We start from the raw sequence: 20,303 nt of genomic DNA, 5'->3' as shown, positions 1-20,303 counted from the left end.
TTATTCTCAAGGCAGTTCCCCAAAATTAGGTTTTTAAGCCAAGTGAACATGATCAGTATTTAAGCTATCTTTGTATGATAGAGTAGCCACACACCACCAGCCTCACCAGGTTTATGGAGCTTTAATATAAAAATTATAGGATATTTATCGTTAAGTCTGATTCCTTTATGTTCCTAAAAATACACGCCATTCTGAACATTTACAAGAAATTGCATAAATACTCTTCATAGTTAAAAAGCAGAGCTGTATCTTATTTGTGTTAGCAGTGAATGTATTGCAACAGCCATGAAATTAACGACATAAGTTGCAAAGCCTTCAGTGGCCTACGAGGAGAAAGAGAAAAAATGAAAGAGATGTCTAGTCCAGGTTTTGGAATTAAAAGAAAGGTGTTGAATTGCCTGTTGGAGGATTCATTTTTCATTATTTCATTTCGAAAATAACTGTCTTCATTTAATGTGAGGGTTTGTGAGTATTTGGTTTGTCTTTGGAATAAAATTTTTCCAGGAGGCATGAGTTAAATTACTAAAGATCCAAACGGCAGGCAAGGACAGCCAGGGCCCAAGAACTGGTGAAATACGTCGAGAAAAAGTGAGACGCCTTTTTTTTTTTTTTTTTTTTTTTTAATTTGGAGATCTCTTTCCCATCTCTCTCTTAAAAGGAAATCGCCTTAGCGGTTTGAGATTGAGATTTATCTCAAAGACAATAGCGCCGCTTGCCGCCTCCGGCACTGCTCAGACTGCGCGCTCTGTCCCGCGCGCCCGAGTCACAACTGTCCCCCTGCTCCGCTATCACCTGTCCTACTGACGTCCCTGCCTCACCGGTCCCCGTTTCTCACCTGCGCCCCTGTTCCCCTGACGCCCCTCCCCTACTCATCCGCCCACGAGAACTCCTACCCCCTCAACCCTCTGCTCTGTCAGTTGTCTGGCCCGCCAAACCCTCTATCCTGCCGGTTCCCCTGTCCGGCTCGCGCCCCAGCGGGTACAGTGCTGACGAGCCCGGAATCCGTCCTGCACCGCCCCAAGCAAGGCGGGCAGGAGCCTGGAGTGCGGCCGCGAGCCCCTGGACACCGCCCCGCGCCCCTCCCGGCCGGCCAGCCGCCCGCCCGCGGTCCGCCTCCTCCCTGGCTAGGGGCCCCTCCAGCTTGTTTGCCTGTCCTCATCCCCAGGCCAGCCCCGCTCCCTCCTCCCGGCCACTGCGACAGCCGTTTGCTTCCTGCGGTGTGTTTCTTTTTTCCCCTCCTAAGCTCCATCAAAGGTGGCTCTGTTATTGAAATATGAAGCCATTTCCTCTCCAAAACCCTTGGTTACTCAAGGCGGGAATCAATGGACCTATATACTCTCCTAGGAGTTATAAATAAATGTCTATTTGTTCAGGAGGCGTTTTCCCGCGTGTCCCAGAATCTTCCCTAGTGGTTATTTCAGGGGGGAATGTATGAATGTGTGTGTGTGTGTGTGTGTGTGTGTGTGTGTGTGTGTGTGTCCGCAAGCGCCCTGCGCCCATCTGGTTCTAATCCTGGGTGTGGATCCATATGCCAACCCCACCCAGCCCGTCTGCCCCTCGCATTCCTCACTCTATAAATAAATCCAGGTTTTTTAGCTCTGTCATCCAGGGGTCCAATAGCAGTTATTTGTTAAAGGAGATTCAAACCCCATAGCTAAACTGAGTCCAATAAACAAGAAAATAGACTTCTGGGAACTGCAGGGGAGAGGCACCTCCAGTTTAGGAAGCTTTATCTACTGTAGTTATAACTGCCTCTCTACCTGGTTGCCCTGGATCTACTCTGGTGAGAGGGAAGCAGGAAAGCCAGGACTTCTCTTTTCCTTGGATTTTTCTTTTAAGCAGAGGCTAAAAAAGCAAAGCGAAAAGTCACTGTCCTGGTGCCTCTGCCTCACGCCAGTGCCCCACAGATCATTCCACAGACCCCTGTGCCATCCCCTATGCACACACCCAAGAGTGGTGAGGGTGCAGGAGGTGTGGTGTGGGTGGGAGCTTGTGGTTGTAGCTGCTGCTTTCCCTGTACTTGGGGATCTGAGCTGAGGGGAAGTCACCGAAAAGCTGCTGTTTCACAAGGTCTGGGCACAGAGCTGCCCCTTCCTGCCTCCTGAAGTTTGCATGAAGTGCACGTTAGGCTGTAATTAGGGGATCTGGGAGGAAAACTTTCTTGGTGACGCTTTGCTTTTCTTCTACTCTTGGTGAGAAAGTACCTCCTTCTTCCCAGGACCAGGACCTCTGCCATCCAGCACCACAAAGAAACATTCTACGCGCGCGCGCACACACACACACACACACACACACACACACACACACACACACACACACTTGTCCAGAGACAAACTTAAGGTGAGAGGAAAGAGCTCTCGCTTCACTGGATCTCCAGGCTCCAACTTCAGCAGGACTTGAGAGCATCTGAACTTCTGGATTCCAGGACAAGGTAAAGCTTACATAATTTTTTCTACTCTTTTGGTCAAACCTTGGTGCCTTTAAGATTTCAAAAAGCAACGCATATCTATCTATCTATCTATCTATCTATACATATACATTAAATATATATATCTGTGTATATATATACATTAAAACAAATTTTCTTATTATTTTCTTCAATTTTCTTTTGAGTTTAACATGATACCTCAACATTTTTTTAGGATTGATGTCAGATAAAATATTGTATTGCAATAAACAAGCTCAGTCTAGAATTGTGGCAAGGATTAACTCTAGCATCCTAGTATTTTTGAGTGACTTTAAATCTGGTAGATGCCTGGTTTCCAAGTGGTGGCTTTTCCATCTGTATTATAAAAAAAAGAATTGTATAAGCTAAAGGAATTGTTGAGAAATGGGACTGTCCGTTCCGGAAATATGAGTTCTGTTTTAGGGAATGTATAGGTGTATGTGAAAATGAAAGTTACTGTAATCATCGATAATAGTTGTTAGATTGATCATCTTTGAGATGTTACTAATTTTTGTCCAGGCTTCTCCAGTTAAGTGTGAAATGAGGATATAGCATTGTAATGCATTTTATATATAGAATCATGTTGATGGATAATGTTCATATGCAAAAAATTTTGTCATTGTTGTTAAAATTACTTTAAATTTGATTAAGAGAATTATTTATGTGTTGAAACTGTCCACCACCTTAAGCAAAACTATACTCTTTTGGGCTTAAATGAAGTTGTTTTCTTTCATTGAATATGACTGTTGTGTTGAAAATGAGATCGTTTATTATTTTGAAAATAGGCTATTTTATTTTCATTTATCGCTGGAAAAATACACAAAATGGCCAGTACATTGGGAATTTTTAAGGTGGAAAGTGTTCCTTACATGTTCCAGAGTGATGTCATGAAATCAAACATACTGACTGGCTTCTTAGAATCTAACGGTTCTAAAGAAGTAAAGCCTGTGGATTAATTTCTAAGTGAAATGTAATATTGATTCATTACAAATGTGGTTTCTGGTAACTGTTTTTATTTGCTTATTTCAGTGTACTAAATCTCCAGTAATTTTATACTCATTACAGTGACTTCAATGTTTTAATGGAATCATAAAATGGAAATATTGTTCTACCAAAAATATATCATAGTAGTTTTCTTTGGATAACTTTTAGTGTGATGTTTTTTAATATTTACATTAGTTTTTAGCTTCAGTTTAATTTATTTCTACTGATAAAGAAATTTTCCCTTCAATTCAGTAAAACAGAATATATGCCAAAGATTTGTTATTCATTTAAGCTTTAGTCAATAGTTTTTTGGGGGGGAAGGGGGCAATTTGTTATTAAAAATTTAATTGTTTAAGCTAAGAGAGAATGACTTTAGACTTTTGGTAGTCTCTTCACAAAATTGGAAACAGCTTAAAATGGGAAAACTAGATAAGGAGAAGTAATTTTGCTTAAATGTAATTAAATGAGCAAAAGAAAACCAACAGACCACAGACACCACTGCTCCCCAAGAAGAATGTGCCCAGCATCCAGTATTCCAAAGAGGAGTACCCAGTGAGCCTGGTCTTTCTATAAGAAATGAGAAAGAGGGAACATCATGTTCTTAAAAAGTGAGCCATTTATGTCAGCAAGGCCCTGTCTCTCAAAGGAATGACTGACACTCTAATTTAGAAGTACTGAAGAGACTTTCAAAGAGAAGAATCCATTCATTATATCCCTAGTGGTTCTACTTCCTTTTCATTCCTTTGGGAGCAAGTAACACAGCCAGGGTAAATACATTCAGAGTATGCACTTTGATAGATGTTCTCTACACAGTCCAGCTTTTTAGCATCCTGGGTGTGGACTATTGGTCATTTCTGTACAGTTGAAGGAGTCTTTGAACCCTTTGGTAGCACTGCATGTCATCCTTGTAAAGATGAATGAGAGTCATTCAGAAAATAACTGCCTTTTACAGAAAGTACTAGTTCCAGTTTTCTTTCTTTCCATGCGTGTTTTATTTGCAGATTATATTTTTAAGATAATGGTGTTCCACCAATTAAAGTTCCAAAGAAATTCAAAGCAAATTTGAAAATAACTTTTGAATTATAGACTTCAGTTGCCTCTAGTTAGTTTTCCAAAAGCCTGGATTTATTATTAGCAACCATAGTACCTGGTGTATGTTATTTAAATGTGCTTAGTCTGTTATTTAAAGGTAACTAAATGTTGGGGGGAAATAGAGAGGGATGGAAACGTGAATATACATAGGATTTTAATCAATAGAGTTTGAGGAGGGTTAGAGGAAGCAGCTGGTTAAATAAATATTAGGTGTAGAGTGGACGTGATGGTATAAATTAATAATGCAGCTCTTTATCTTCTACACCATGAATGGAAAGGTCTGTGAGGGTTCAGTGTGTGAAGCACGGTCCCTGGGTGCCACCTAGTGGATGAGTCAAAGAAGGCTTTCTCACTGGCCTCTTACTAAAAAATTCGGAATCTTCCATTCTGTTGACATTGAACGCAAACCATATGCCCGACCTTGGGGTAGGTGCTCAGATTAGAAACTATAGCAAGTGACTTTTATAAAATTTACAAACCAAAGCACCACTTAACAGTTTATTAAATTCCTGATGGTTGCATTTAAAATCAGTTTACTCTTTACAGGGTAATTTGCCATCAACTTTCTGCCTCTATGAGGATACAATTTAATTTCATAACCTTAACTTGATTCTAACATAGGATTTGTTTAATGCAGAGATGTCATGACCTACTTCAAAAAGAGGTGGTGAGAGTTTAAATCTTGAATCACCTTTTTTCTAAATGGAAATAATTTTATAAAGTTTATTGTTTTCTATTTTAAAAGGGTAAAATAAATAATTACTAGCTTGAAAGGTTAACACACAGTAGCACATATTACTACATATTTTACTGATTTTTTTCATCATATATAAGAGGATAATAGTAAAAATTTTCTGGATAATGAGTTTGCTTTATTTTTTTTGTTTTGTTTGTTACAAAATATTGCTCTCAAACTCTAATAATTAGCATATAGAACAACTTCTTCTATACCTATTATTCATATGCAGTTTTGAAGCAGAAATATTGCTTCCATTCAATTGCCTTAATGGGGAAAAAAGCCTAGGTACAAACAACTACAAGGAAAACCATGTTTGAGAGAAACATCAGGATATCATAGAAGATTAATCCATCAGAATATTAAGCTGAGAGTTTTGAAAAACTTTTCCCCAGGAGATATATGAATTATTACTCCAACTGGCTCTCTGCAAGATATATGACTTAATGGTAACAGTGTTCAGCACATCAGCATTAATCAAGACAGTTCTGAAATTCAGAATGGAAAGTAAAATGCCACAGTTTGGGGGGGAAATGATTAAGTCGTTCTTGCAGAGTGTAGAGGTATCATCGATAAATTGAGTTAGGCCTGCTGGTGTGGGATGGGAGTTTCCTATTTAGGTGACTGGTTTTGCATGTGGCAGTCAGACAGACCTACAACGTGAAAGAAGGAAGCTGCTTGTTGAGTCCTTTTTTCATTAATGTCACAAAATTATGGCCTCAATTAGTCAGAGGTGCCAGATGGAAACACTAATGACCACATAAAATAAAGCATTTTGTCTTAATTCATATTCCCCAATAAGTCATTATCCACCTGAAGCAAGCCATTCTGTTGACAGTTTCATCTCATCATTCTTGTGATTCAGGATGAATCACAGACTCATGCTAGTGAGAGATTGCCGAAAAGTCAGAGGTCCTGAAAGTGGAAATTTAGTCATGGTTTGGGAAACTCTTACAAGATATTTTCATGATTTGAAGTAACATAATGATACTAGACAAGAACCAATTTTACAAGCAATAATCAGCCAGCTCTCTGAAATGATCTGATGCTACTGGGTTCTAGGTTATGTTGTAGTAGCTCCACATAATGGCCTCTCACAGAGATGGAGACCTGCAAGGGGCTAGCTGGTATTGCAGAGTTCTTAGCTATATTCAGATATAGGCAGAATTTATTAAAACATCAAATGTTGCCTGACCAGGTGGTGATACAGTGGACAGAGCATTGGACTGGGATGCGGAAGAGCCAGGTTTGAAACCCCAAGGTTGCCGGCTTGAGCGTGGTATCATAGACATGACGCCATGGTTTCTGGCTTGAGCCCAAAGGTCTCTGGCTTGAAGCCCAAGGTCGTTGGCTTGAGCAAGGGGTCACACCCTCTGCTGCAGCACCCTGGTCAAGGCACATATGAGAAGGCAATCAATGAACAACTAAGAAGACTAAGGAGCCGCTACAAAGAATTGATGCTTCTCATCTCTCTCTCTTCCTGACTGTCCCTATCTGTCCTTCTGTCCTTCTCTCTGTCTGTCCCTGTCACACACACACACACACACACACACACACAAAGAAAAAAACATCAAGTGTTGCTGGACTATTTTTGAGTTTCTACTCACTGTTCTATATATAGCTTGACAGAGGGGAAAGGGAGTGATACCTGAAATAGGATAAATGTTAGAAGGCCAGGAAACTAGTTGCAAAACAAAAACAAAATAAGCTCATAGAGTAAAAATCACTTGGAAAAATTACTAAAGTTCAGCAGTAGGTTTTCAGTCTTGTAAGGGCAACAGAAATTTCCGCTTTTTCTAAGGAGAACACAATTTACTTGGTTACTAAATTCCACTTGCTATATCCAACTACTTTAGGCTAAGTAAACTCTGATTAAGTTAAATACATTCAAATTATTTCTGAATTTTCTTAAAATTTTCACAAAGTTTTATGGATAATATCTTGGCTCGGTCTCCATCTATGCTGTGTGATTTTTTTTTTTAATTTTGATGCTTTTGTTTTGAATGTAGGGATCACCTCATTTCATCATTCATGCACCCATTTTGTTCATTCAACAAAAATTTATTGAATACTTGCTATTTGCCGGTCACTGTACTAGCACTATGTGTTGTGGCTCTCACTTTATATTTTAAAAATCAATTCTAAAAACATCAGAGTCAAAATTGATGGTAATGAATCTAAAATATTGCAAGATCTTCAGTAACAGAAACAACCAAAAAGTTCTAGACTCATAGATTTTGTTTTCAGAGAATTTAGAGCATGCATCTTGGAAGTCATTTTCCCTTTTTTCCATTTCTTATCTGAGTGGATAAGAGATTTGCTTCTTGGTTATATGGGCACAGATGGGCCTGCGAAGTCACCTCGGACACTCCAGTGCCCCAGGAAGGCGAGGTTATTAATAATATGTCTAGTGGGATGGACAGGACAAGCAAAAATTCATTTGCACACTGTTGCTGTCCACCAGTTTGCTCCTAAAATTCAGAGTGAGCACAGAATGATTTAGTACTTACTTACCATTTGCACCAGGCACCATGCTAGGTGTTGCAGAGTAATTAGCTGGAGAAGTTCACAAGCTAGTGGAGAAGACAGATGGCCTGCAAATCATGAATCACTTGTCAGTTTTGTCAAGTAGGTGCAGTTTTTCTTCCCACTCTCCTGGTGCCTTTCCTTTGAACTTACCCAAACTGCCACCCCCTTACTCATAAACTGAGACTCTTGCTCTCCGCCCCTAAACCCTACAGATCTGATACTTCTCTGGTTTATTGATTTCTAGACTGACTGACTACACACACCTCAGTGTGAATGAGTTTCACTCGTGCATTTACTTTGGAAACCTTTTATCTCTTTAAAGTAAATCTTTTGTTTTCTGTAAAAAGAATTCCAAACATCTGGAGGCCTAACCATCTTTACACTAAAGGTATACTTAAGCTGATTTCTCAATGAACCCCTCCCAGTGTGAAGTCAGAGGGATTTCCTCAAGGCCTGTTTATAGAAACTTGAAGGACCTTGGGTCCTGTTAGCACTGGGTTCTTCTAATTGAGCCTCATCAGCCTGTCCTTCAACCCTGCCTTCATCACAAGGGGCATCCAAACCCATTGTTTGGAATCCTTTTTGTTTATTTGGCCATAACTACTTTCAGGTCCCCTCAAGCCTATTGCCATGATTGGGTTGCTGCCCCAAGCAAGTAAAACACCAATAGCCTGTTATGTTCTACTGTCTGAGCCCTTATGCCAGCCACCCCAAATATCTGGGTCTAGAAGGAGAGAGCAATGAAAATCCACATATTGGGTCCAAGAATTCCTCTCAGTCAGGGGCTACAAAAGGAGGACAGGAATATGAACCGGGCAAGCTCAGGAATTAGCCATCAAGTTGAAAATATGAGTCCAAGCCAACATCCTTTTATATGCTGGTATGTGGCCAGGCACTTAACTGCAGTTGGTTTCAGAGAAATTTTGACATCAATGCTGGAAAACTAACTGCAGAAAAAGAAACAGTGAAAACTTGCTTTGTCTTTATAAAAGTAGCACTAATCAGTCATTTGTTTAAGTTCCATTTTATGTTTACATATGGCATAATGACAGTCATGTTTTAATAGCTATTCAAAATTTATGTTCTCTTTGATTTCACGTTTTTGATTATGCCACCGTAGTTTGTTGCTCCTATAAAATACCAATCTATTCTTAAAGCATAAAGATGTGCTTCTCACATTTTATTTTTTCTACCCTCATTTTCCTCTCCTCTTCCTCCCTCCCCCTCCCACTTTTTAAATTGCTAGGACTGGTGGCCCAGATGGAGAGAGTTGATTTCCTTCCCATTTTACCCTGTAGCCTTGAGGAGAGGGATCGTTGGCCTGCATTATTCATTACATGGGGGATATAAACGCTGGACATTCAGTAGACATCTTATAAATGCTTATTCTTGCTATCAGCGCCCAGTACAGTGCTGAAGATGAGGTGTCAAGAGTCTCTCTGTCTTCTACCCCAAGTGCTTATATATAGATGTCAGACACAACCCAGCCCAAATCATTCCCTGACTCTGTCTTTATTTCCTATCAGTCATCTTTCTTTCTTTCAATGTTGTTAAATTAATAATTTCTCAGATTTAAATAATAATAATAGATGGTATAAAGTTTATAATGTAAATATAATTAATTATTATAATAAACCTCTAAATTTAATGAAAGCGAAAGTAGAGACAGGAAATGAGTTTAGAGAGGCCTTGGAACAGTATGGGCACGATTCAATAAGTGTATGTTGATTGGATGGAGAAGAGAAGTCAAAGATAGTGTAAATGTTTCAAGGGTAGAAGATAACATGAAAAGGATGCAGTTGACTAAGGCTGGGAATAAAGAAATAATAAAAGTTTCTGGAGACAAAGGTGAGTCTAATTTAGGGCATGAGATTGCCAAGAACCTATGAGGGTTATTATATACATCTTGAGCACAGGGAGAAGTCATGGCTGGAAGTAGGCATTTGGAAGTCTTTGATATTAAAAGGGAAGTTGAAAATCATTTGGAAGAGTGTTATAGAACAGAAAGAGTCTTCCATCTGCTGCTGGCAGAACCAAACAAGAGACACTGAAAATTGCAGTGGAGAAAGATTGGCTATTTTATTATGAATGGCACTATCTAGGAGAACAAGAAAGCTAATGCTCAAAGCTGAAACTCCCCACTGGCACGCAGATTGCAGATTGTGTAGAACAAAATCACAAAAAACCTTGGAGTAGGGGCTCAAGGGCATGTTGGAAGATGAGTGGTTGATGGTGAGGTAATGGCAATGAATCATTGTTTCAGGTCCTGAAGACAGCTCTGAGGGGTAGTTTTTCCAGCATCTCTGTCTGATCTCATGGGAAAGTAGGTAGGGAGTTGTTCCACTTCAGGGCTCGGGAACTGAAACATCATGTAAGTCAAGATGTCATCTTTAATCTGCCAGAGGTCTGGACCTTGCTACCATTAGGCAGGTCTGGGCCACTGTCTTCTGCTGATTATCCAGCAGAAAGACTGGGTGTCTGGGAGGTACAGACAGAGAGAGAAAGAGAGATTATTTTTAAAGCTATGGAAATGTTTACCTGAAACCTATGTACTTTCATTTATCAATGTCACCCCTTTAAATTTAATTTTCTAAATAAAATAAAAAATAAATAAATAAATAAAGCAAGCAAGCTAGGATTTAAAACTAAGTTTAACCAAAGTCATGAAGACTTTGTTTCAGTTCTTCTCTTTCTTTTGATCATTTTTCAATCTTGAGAGAGAAAGGATGAAAACTGCTCTGGCTGCTTCCTGCTGAAAATTCAGGGGCAGAGTTTGAGATAAAAAAATGAAAATGAAACTGTCTTAAACTAAATTGAAAATATTTTTTAGTACCTGGTTTACCATAAATGTTTTCTACTACCATAATGTTTACTTTTTCCCTCAGAGTCCTGCTTTTAGCTCGAAAGATGAGATATTTAGTCAGACATACAAACTCTAACAATTAGAAAACACAGTATAGCCCTGGTTGGCTCACTTGTAGAGCGTCCACTCAGTATGTGGAAGTCCCGAGTTTGATTCCCAGTCAGGACACACAGGAGATGCGACCATCTGCTTCTCCATCCCTCTCCCTTTTCTCATGTTTTCTCTCTCTCTTCCCCTCCCTCAGCCATGGCTCCTCAATTGGTTCAAGTGCGTTGGCCCAGGGCGCTGAGGGTGGAAGCGCCTTGGGAGCTAAAAATAGCTCAGTTGCAAACATGGCCCCAGATGGGTAGAGCATCAGCTCCAGACAAGGATTGCTGGGTGGATCCTGGTCCGGGCACATTCAAGAGTCTTCTCTCTGTCTCCCCTCCCTCACTTGGAAGAAAAAGGGGGGAAAACCATAATATTATAAGAATAATACACAAAAGAGGCTTCCCATTGATTGCACAAGGTGGCCAGGGAAAGAGATTGTCTAATCAGTCTTTCTTTCTCATATCTTGTAACTAAGTAGCTTTCTACATAATTCTGTTTTTCTTAATCTAGACTTCTGCAGGGGTGTTAGCATAGGTGTAGCATGTTGCATTTGCTGCTGTACAGTCTACTCCTTGTTTTGCCTGTAAGTAATCTAAAGCAGCCTTATTGTCTAAGGATCCACCCATTCTGAGGACACTAGGAAATCTGTTGGAATCTTAGACATTGAGCAGTAGAACAGGTTAAATGGATGACTGTTAAATTTCACAATTTCAAATATTTAATAAGAGATATGTCTATGAAAGCAAAATAAAAAACAAACGTTAATGATCAGAGCAAATTATAAACCAGATTTTGAGTTTTAAGGCTGTTAGTCAAGATTTCTAGATTTAAGACTGAAGCATCTTTTGTCATTTGAAATGTCTCTGATGACATCATCAAGTTCTTAGGTAAACTTTCTGCGTGGCTTACACGGCATCAGCCACAGATTGTTTAAACATGAGCTATTGTGGTGATTTCCTGAATTTCATAGCAAGCTGTCCATCTTTAGCTTGCACAGTTTTGGAGAAAGGCATTATTAGTTCCCCATGATTCTTAGTTACCGGGAATGGAGAAAACTGGAACATGTTTGAAAAGTCATAATCAGTATCAAACATGCCCATATTGGAGGAAACTAGAAGAATTCAATATTCAATCTAGTTTATAAGCAGAAAACAAAACCCAAAAGGCAATGGAACATCACTAGAATCCAATATCCACAAAGATATATGATAGTTTCATATTACAGTGCTATTGTATTGAAACAATTTTTCTCTCTCAAATCACCCCTATTTTTACCAGAGATAGCCAAATAAGACAAATTTATTTGTGAAATAAGTCTAGTTTCAATAAATTTGGCCTGATTATTTTTATAATTAAGTTCAGCAAGAATATTATTTAATATTTTAAATATGCTTTGTTAGACTCTTTCATAAGGGATCTTCAGATTGAATTTAAATAGCCTCTCAGGGCCAAAACCAAACCAAGGCAAGGACTCGCCAGCAGCGGTTGCCTACAGTACCTATAGGTTTGGGGTTAGTTCCTCTCTTCTTGAGTTCCCAAAATATCTGGAGGTTCCTGCACCTGCCAAGAGGTGACATTCTTGACTCACGTGGGAAGGCTGCTGGGAACCACGTGTGCAGGGAACCAAACCAGTATTTCCGAGGGTTTTTATTGGCTTCCATAAGTCAGTCTTAATTATTTAAATCTGGTCATATCCCAATCTATGCATTTCCCTCTCAAGTATAGCACTCCAGTCAAAACCTTGATAAGAAGAAAACAATTTCCAATTATCTTAAATTCATACTTAACAGGGTGGCTTGTATTCTTTTATTAGCTAAATCTGATAACTCTACCTCTCCAGTTGAAGTTACTATAACTAGAATATGACAAAGAAAAATTTCTCCATGAGACTTCTGAACTCTTCTTCAAAATGTCAACAAATGTGAAGTTACTGAATTTACTTTCTCTGGTGAGATAAATGTATTAAAGAGATAGTATAAATAAAATTTTCAAACTACTCTATACCAATTAAAATGCAAATTTACAAAACATTTATAGCCATGGTGATAACTATCTTAAGAATGCCAGAAATTTATATTAAAGATCATGTTTTTAGTCTAAAGTATTTTTAAATAATGTGTATGTTAAAGATTTAAACTTTTGCCTGACCAGGCGGTGGCGCAGTGGATAGAGCGTCAGACTGGGATGCGGAGGACCCAGGTTCCAGACGTCGAGGTTACAGCTTGAGTGTGGGTTCATCTGGTTTGAGCAAAGCTCACCAGCTTGGACCCAAGGTCACTGGCTTGAGCAAGGGGTTACTCGGTCTGCTGAAGGCCCCAGGTCAAGGCACATAATGAGAAAGCAATCAATGAACAACTAAGGTGTAGCAACAAACAATTAATGATTGATGCTTCTTATCTCTCTCCATTCCTGTCTGACCCTATCTATCCCTCTCTCTCTCTGTCTCTGTAAAAAAAAAAAAAAAAGTAAACTTTTTAATTTTTACCTTTTTAAGTTGGCAATAATGGTTAAACAATTTTTAAGTGAAACAACATATATTCATAAAAATATGTACAATGTATAATGGGTGTAAATTCTCAAATAGTCTAATTGCAGAGTATCGGAAAGAGATTTTTTTCATTGTTAATTATGTGTATTATAGATGTGCTGCCACCTTGTGATGTTTTGAGGTATGACAATTTCACTTAAATTATTCACATGTTATACCAGATTGATAATTTGGTCAATGATAAAATTACTCCTCAAATGACTAATATTTTTCATTTTACCCAAAAATATCATATTTTAATACCAAGATAGTTCTCACAAGTATTCAATGCAAATATTTTCTAAGAGTTTAATATATTATATGGAAATTAGTATATCATTCTTGAGATAGGTCTAAATTATATCATTTAATACTGGTATTAATTTTTGTTTTATGAGAAAATTTAAATTGTATCTGCATGTGTATTCAGTTTATTTAACCTTTTACCTTGACTTTCCAATAAACTTTAACTTAACATGTCCAAAATTGTACTCATTTTCTTCCTTCTACCAAGCCTGGTTCATATAATTTCTAAATAGTTACTATACTTTATACTTTAGTATCCAAACCAGAACACTTTTTTTTTTTTTTTTTTTTTATATATAATTTTATTTTTTTAATGGGGTGACATCAATAAATCAGGATACATATATTCAAAGATAACAAGTCCAGGTTATCTTGTCGTTCAATTATGTTGCATATCCACCACCCAAAGTCAGATTGTCCTCTGTCACCTTCTATCTTGTTTTCTTTGTGCCCCTCCCACCCCCTATCCCTCTCCCATTCCCCCCTCCCCCCCGTAACCACCACACTCTTATCAATGTCTCTTAGTTTCACTATTATGTCCCACCTACGTATGGAATAATACAGTTCCTGTTTTTTTCTGATTTACTTATTTCGCTTCGTATCATGTTATCAAGATCCCACCATTTTGCTGTAAATGTTCCGATGTCATCATTTCTTATGGCTGAGTAGTATTCCATAGTGTATATGTGCCACATCTTCTTTATCCAGTCATCTATTGATGGGCTTTTTGGTTGTTTCCATGTCCTGGCCACTGTGAACAATGCTGCAATAAACATGGGGCTGCATGTGTCTTTACGTATCAATGTTCAAACCAGAACACTTTTTAAAGTTGATGGGGTACCTTACTAGTTATTTCGGCTAAACAGGTATTATCCAAGATGGGCACATTATATACAAATACAAAATCATCATAATTGCAGTCACCAAACTAGAAAACTGGGAGTTACAGACTACTGGTTTATGAAACTGAGCTGGGACCTCCATCACAGACTCCTACATTCATTCTACCTATTTGCTCCTTTTTACCTTCATTTTCTTCTCTATTGTCCATCTCACTTGCCAGCAGTCACAATGTTCTTGTCCCATCATATGTAGAGGAATCCACCAGACAAAATACGTTTCTCAGGAAAAAATTGAATTATCCACTTCCTCTAAACTTGATCCAAATTGCTGGAAACTGTTAGGAAAAACTCTTATCACCTTGCAAAATGGGACCACTGTACGTACACCTCATTCATCTGACTTTAGTTGGATCTTTAATGCTTGTAGCAGTTCTATCATCTTTCTCACAGGGCTTTGCTTAAACTCTGTAGCAGATGCCCAAGCCTCCCTAAGTTACAATGAAAATAGAAACCATCTGTAAAGAGCTGCCTCTTCACTGTCCTGCCACCCAGACTAATCCCTGATCTCTAGCACCCCTATATGTTTTTCCCCGTTTACTAGGGAAAGGTCTTCTTTAGCTCTAAGAGTCTCAGGCAGACTTTTTCTTCTAAGCTCTAGATCCCTTATCCTTCATCTTCCCAAAAGCATTTCTTACCAACTAGCCTCTTTCTCTCTTGTGTCATCAACCTCTCCCTCTCTGGTTATTTTCCTGTTGGCATTTAATCATGGTCAAATATTTTGTCTTAAAAATATATAACTTTCCTTACTTTCAGTACATTCCATCTATGAATCTTACTCCTACCAGGGCCAAACTTCATGAATTAGCTCAGCTTTCTCTCTAAGCCATCACTCTCCCACTCCTAGCTCCCTGCAATGTGCTCTCTCCCTCACCTACTCCACTGAAATGTTCCTCATGATAGTAACCAGGAATTTGTTTTCAGTATGTTTTCTTAGTGGCATTTAATGCTGGTTACCGTGTTCCCTTAATAACAATCTCTTGGCTTCTGTGACATCACATTTTATTTTCCGTAGGCTTCTTTGATGATTCTAGCTCTGTCTCTATTTCAGGCTTCTCAGGAGAAGCATACCTTCTTTTTAAGGAGCAGCTGTATTGTAATGGCCCGGGACACCTGGTCCTCATCTACATTTTTCATGTGCACTTCCTCCTGCTTCCCTGCATCACACCTTTGTCATCCATGTGCCCATGACTCCCAGGTCATTGTCTCCATCCAGAACTTTCTCCTGAGTGTCCAAACCACAAACATCTTATGACTAGGAAGTTTCACAAACAGCTCAAACTCCATAGGCCCCAAATGAACAACTTTTCTTTCTACTGAATTTCAACTGCCCCCAATTTTATCTAGTGTAATAAATAACTCCATTTTCTCTATACCCAGTTTTCAAAAACAGAAACAGGGTAGTCATTATGTTGATTTTATCTCATAAATATTTCTTGAATATACACTCCCTTGTCTATCTCTATTAGCATAAACTTTATCATTTGTCCCCATCCTCTCTTGCCTGAATTCCTACAAATCTTATGTTGATCTCTGTGTCTCCAATCATGTTGCTATCTAGTGCAATCTCCCACACTGAAGCTAGAATAATCTTTTTAAAGTGCAAATCTGAAAATATTTGCCTACTTAAGCCTTTCAATGCCTTTCTTTATAGTGATAATTTAGTCCAAATTACTTAATATTATTTGCAAGGTTCTTATTGATCAATTCTAGCTAATCTTTCCAGCCTTACCTCTCTGCATCTAAATCACTCAGCACACCAGCTAACAGGATCAAATAACCAAAAACCTCAAGACAAAAAAATAGAGGCTGACCAGGCGGTGGCACAGTGGATAGAGCATTGGCCTGCAATGTGAAGGACCCAGGTTCAAAACTCCGAGGTCGCCAGCTTGAGCCCAAGGTCGCTGGCTTGAGCAAGGGGTCACTCAGTCTGCTGTAGTCCTCCTCCCCCATCAAGGCACATATGAGAAAGCAATCAATGAACAACTAAGGTGCCACAACAAAGAATTTCTCTCCCTTCCTGTCTGTCTGCTCCTATCTGTCCTTCTCTCTGACTCTGTCTCTGTCACAATAAAATAAAAAGAGAAAGACAAAATATAGAAACAGATCAGTAGGAGATCTATATATTAGAGTTATCAGATACAGATTTTATGTAATATGGTTAAGAAATTAGACTGGAAGAGAATTTCACCAAAAAACTGGAAACTATGGAAAATAATTCAAATGGAAATTCTAAAACTGTAAATGTAGTAAAAAAAAAATTAAAAAGCCAAGGCACGAGTTTCTCAAAATGTTTAGACACATTGAGAAAACATTTAGTTAACTGAAAAATGAGTCTGAAAAAAAATAGCTTGCCTGAAATCTGAGAGAATTAAAAAGAAAAATACTCTGTGAGATATGGGGGAGAAGTAACAGTGGTACATGGGATATAGACATTGGCATCCCAAAAAGAGAAGCTGCAAATGGGGCAAAAACAATATTTTAGAAATAATAGTTTGTGACTGTTCGTGCCACAGATTCAAGAAGCAAATAGCCATAACAGGATAAACAATGAGTAACCAAAAATTAAAAAGAAATCACCCACACCAGACACGGCACAGAAAACTGCCGATGAAACAGACTCTCCAGGTTTTGGGAACAAAGACTTCAGATCAACTAAGAAGTAGCAAAACTAGCTAGTTGGAAATTTTGCTTTTCTTTCCACTTTAGGAAATGCCAGAATCAGCAGGTTGGCTTGACTATATTCTGGGTAGATATTGTCTGCTTGGTCTGCTTTCTCTGAAAGAACTGAATCTTCAAGCACAGAGGGATGGATATCAGTGAGGCTAGTTCTCTGAAGAAGCTGGAGTGACATAAATTTTAGTGGCGACTCAGTTTCTCCAACCTGTTTTCAGATGCTGTGCCATCCTACTGCTATCTAAGAAAAACTATGAAAGCAGTTTAGGAGGTTTATATCTGTCTTTATTAATGAAATTATTTGTTTTAATGGATACCTCACATTTCAAGAAGTAGAAAGTGCAAATACCAATTACACGGAAAATTCTAAAAATATAAATTCAAAGATGGAATTCAGTAAATAAAGTAATGCTAAAAACATTAAATGCCACATGCATTTTATACTTAGTTATTTGAACTGAATAGGGACCCAATGGATCTTGTGAAAAAAATAAAAAAAAATTTTTTTAAGCCCTGGTTGGTTGGCTCATTGATGGAATGTTGGCCCAGCAAGTGGAAATCCCGGGTTCGATTCCCAGCCAGGGCACACAGAAGAAGCACCCATCTGCTTCTCCACCCTCCCCATCTCCTTTCTATCTCTCTCTTCCCCTTCCTCAGCCAAGGCTCCATTGGAGCAAGGTCGGCCTGGGCGCTGAGGATGACTCTAAGGCCTCTGCCACAGGCACTAGAATGGATTCAGTTGCAGCAGAGCAACAGCCCAGATAGGCAGAGCATCGTCCCCTGGTGGGCATGCTGGGTGGATCCTGCTTGGGCACATGCAGGAGTCTGTCTATCTGCCTCCTTGCTTCTCACTTCAAAAATACAAAATAATAATAATAATAAATAATTTTTTTTCTTTTGCAAGGGAAGATATTTCCTAACTTTGTAACTTTATCACTATCTGATGTTATTTTAAATTACAAAGAGGAAATTAATATAGTGATTGAGAAGTATATGATTTACACACATATTTTACAATGTTTTAACTATTTAATGTATTTTAATGCAAGTCTTGATAGTAAATGCAAATTTCTCACAAAGATTCTGATTATTTCCAAAATATATATCCTCTCTTCCCAAACACTCAAGAAGTTCTCCTTCTTTAATTCTTTGCCAAGCTCTTCTCTCGGGTAGGAATACCTTACCCTTAATCCTTCCTACTTGAAATATGGCCAGGCAACCTTACATTGTACTGCTACTTGGTATTAGTCATTTATTTCTCAATTCTCACTTAATACTTTATCTATAAACCATTCCTTTAGGTAGCATTCTTTTCTGTGGAATTATACAGTAAGGCAGCAATTTATAGACAGTGTGCCATGGCAGGAACACTGGTGTGTCACAGGAATTCTTTAAGTATACAATACCTGACTATTTAGTCAGGAGCATTGACTTTTTTTCCCTTAGATAATCAAATTTTAAAAATGGCAACAACCAACACAATAGTCATTCTGTGTGAATGTATCAAAATTATACTTTTTGTCAGTTTGGCAAAATACGTATTTTTTGGTGTGCCACAGAATTTTAGTAATTAGCATGTGTGCCATGAGATGAAAAAGGTTGGAAATCACTGCTGTTATTGTTGAAATATCTTTCTTTTCCTAATTTATAGCCTCCTTGCTAGCAGATTGTTTTATCTATTTAATGTCCTTGGGAGTTCTGTCCTCAAAGGTTAGACTTGGAAGCAGAGTTCAAAGGACTGAGTCTGTTCCAATTCTCCACCCACTACAGAAATCCCTCCTGTAGTATAATTAACAGATGTTTGTTGATTTGCTTCAACACTTGCAGTGGCAGAAAGCATTGTTTATTTCACAGGGCAATTCATTTCACTTTTAAGAGCTTACCAAAAAGTTCTTCTTCACATTGTGCAAAATTGGGTTTTTTTTAACTTTCATTCATTTGTTCTAGTTTTACTATGTGAAACTATTTTGAATAACTTTAATAACTTTCTTAGTTCATATTTGGGCAATTTATTGCTAAACACAAAACGTTTTGTTCTGTAAATTTTTATTATTTCAGGTACGTAGTTCCACTGTGCAGATATTTTATTTTTTCTAGCTTCCAATCACTCTTAGTATTAGCTTGATATCCCACATACATGTGTTGAATCTTGAAATTTTAAGACTAAAAGAAAAATATCTCATTTATAATAACATGACTTGAAAGCAAACCTCTTGAATTGATTGTGCTCACAGAATTATAGAAATGAATGAGCTAATCTCTTTGTCACTGGAAAGATCTCCATGTATTAAACAAATACCTAATGTACTAGACTAATGGAAAATAAATGTCAATGCAGATTTGAAAACTTTTGTTTTGAAAACAGAAGATATAGATCATTTCCATTCTTATTGACTTTATTTCATTATGTATTTTTACTTTTCAAAATAATCTTCAGACAGCAGAATGAGAAGAGCATTGTACCATCATTAAATTTCTGCATCTTTAAACTGGTCATATCAAAAACTGAACTCTAGCTTTTTCTGATAGTTACTACTAGTGGTAATGTGTTAATTGCCCAAAGGGAAAACAAAATAGTTTGATGATTTTGAGATCTAAACATTAAAGGAAAATACCAATTTCCTTATAAAGCAATATGTAATCTTAATTGGCATTACTGTATATACTTGGAAAAAAAAAAGGTATCACCCCCTACCGTACCTTCTTACTTGCACCAGCATGACAATGTTCATGCTGAGACTGAAAGATGAACAATGTGAAACTCCTGAATAGTGGTAATACTTCTAAATTCTGAATGGAAATAGACTTGCTACAAGCCAGTAACTATCTCCTCAAATTGATGGGAGGGAAGAGGGTCATTCAGAGATAGGATAACTGCATTACCTGGAATGCCAGGTTGACAGTTATTTTCTTTCAGTATTTTAAAGATCTTGCTCTACCATTGTCTCAGACAAGCCATTTGCTTTAACTCAGCTTTGTTCTGTACATACTGTGCCTTTTTTCCTTTGGCTTTTTTTTTTTTTCAGGTTGTCTCTTTACCACTGGTTTTATGCAATATAGTTATTATGTGCCTTACTTTAATTTTCTTCATTTTTCTGGAGCTTGAGACTTGTAAACATTCTTGGATATGTGGGCTCACAGTTTCCATCAAATTT

General features: G+C 38.1%; 1 protein-coding gene across 1 annotated transcript in view; it reads left to right on the top strand.

Annotated features, from left to right (window-relative positions):
* Positions 1-2,292: 2,292 nt before the first annotated feature.
* The window catches only part of HAPLN1 (hyaluronan and proteoglycan link protein 1), an 84,820-nt gene continuing 66,809 nt past the window's right edge, over positions 2,293-20,303 (top strand). The window contains exon 1 of the mRNA XM_066277753.1: positions 2,293-2,431. The gene's annotated coding sequence lies outside the window, so the exon portion shown is untranslated. The remainder of the gene's footprint in view (positions 2,432-20,303) is intronic.

Source organism: Saccopteryx bilineata, chromosome 4 (genome assembly GCF_036850765.1).
Source record: "Saccopteryx bilineata isolate mSacBil1 chromosome 4, mSacBil1_pri_phased_curated, whole genome shotgun sequence".
Lineage (NCBI taxonomy): Eukaryota > Metazoa > Chordata > Mammalia > Chiroptera > Emballonuridae > Saccopteryx > Saccopteryx bilineata.
This window is presented reverse-complemented; position numbering and strand designations above follow the sequence as displayed.